Source organism: Octopus bimaculoides, chromosome 29 (assembly GCF_001194135.2).
Source record: "Octopus bimaculoides isolate UCB-OBI-ISO-001 chromosome 29, ASM119413v2, whole genome shotgun sequence".
Classification (NCBI taxonomy): Eukaryota; Metazoa; Mollusca; class Cephalopoda; order Octopoda; family Octopodidae; genus Octopus; species Octopus bimaculoides.
This window is the reverse complement of record NC_069009.1, coordinates 1,698,432-1,699,320: the sequence shown is the minus strand read 5'-3', so window position 1 is coordinate 1,699,320 and position 889 is coordinate 1,698,432. Positions and strand designations below refer to the sequence as shown.

The window sequence follows — 889 nt, the reverse complement described above, 5'->3', positions numbered from 1 at the left end:
GAATTGTTGGGAGAGTCGGGCAGGGAATTGTTGGGAGAGTCGGGCAGGGAATTGTTGGGAGAGTCGGGCAGGGAATTGCTGGGAGGGTCAAGCAGAGAATTGCTGGGAGGGTCAAGCAGAGAATTGCTGGGAGGAGAGTCAGGCAGAGAGTTGAACAAATTGACCCCAGATTTTTTTTTAGTCTGGTATGACTAGGATGGTGGGTACTGGTGCCACATAAAATGCACCCATGATCCACTCACAAGGATTTGGTTGACCTGAGGCTGTAGTAGAAGACACTTGCCCAAAGTGCTCTGCAGTGGGCCTGAACCCAGAGTCATATGGTTAGGAAACGAGCTTCTTACCACACAGCCACACGTGTGTGTTTGCTTGCGACAACCACTGCCACCACTTGGCAACGTGTATTGGTTTATTTACATCCCCATAACAGTGGTTTGACAAAAGGGACCAATAAAATAAGCTTTAATAAATGAAGTATTGGGGTCAATTTGTTCGACTAAAACTCAGGGCAGTGCCCCCAGCATGGTCGTACTCCAACAACTGGAATAAGTAAAAAAAATATAAAAGAGACACGATATCTGGATTACGTGTGTTCCACCAGCGACTGACCTAGGGTTGAAGAACAGCTTAAAACAAACATTGAGAGAAGAGAGGCTGTTGGGTGATGGTGAAGAACAAAAGAAAAAGCAGTTTCTCTTAGAGGGAGGTGGAGACTGTTCTATATGTTGACATTCAACAACAGAAAGTGTGTGCGTGCGTGCGTGCGCGTCCGTCCGTCCGTCCGTCTGTCTGTCTGTGCGTGCGTGCGTGTGCGCATGCAAAGATATTTTTAATGAAATAGCTCTTAGAAAATTGAAGTATATTTGCAATATACACCAGAAGTAATTTC

General features: G+C 45.9%; 1 protein-coding gene across 1 annotated transcript in view; it reads right to left on the bottom strand.

Annotated features, from left to right (window-relative positions):
* The window catches only part of LOC106884133 (uncharacterized), a 14,808-nt gene that overhangs the window by 7,075 nt on the left and 6,844 nt on the right, over positions 1–889 (bottom strand). The window lies entirely within an intron of this gene.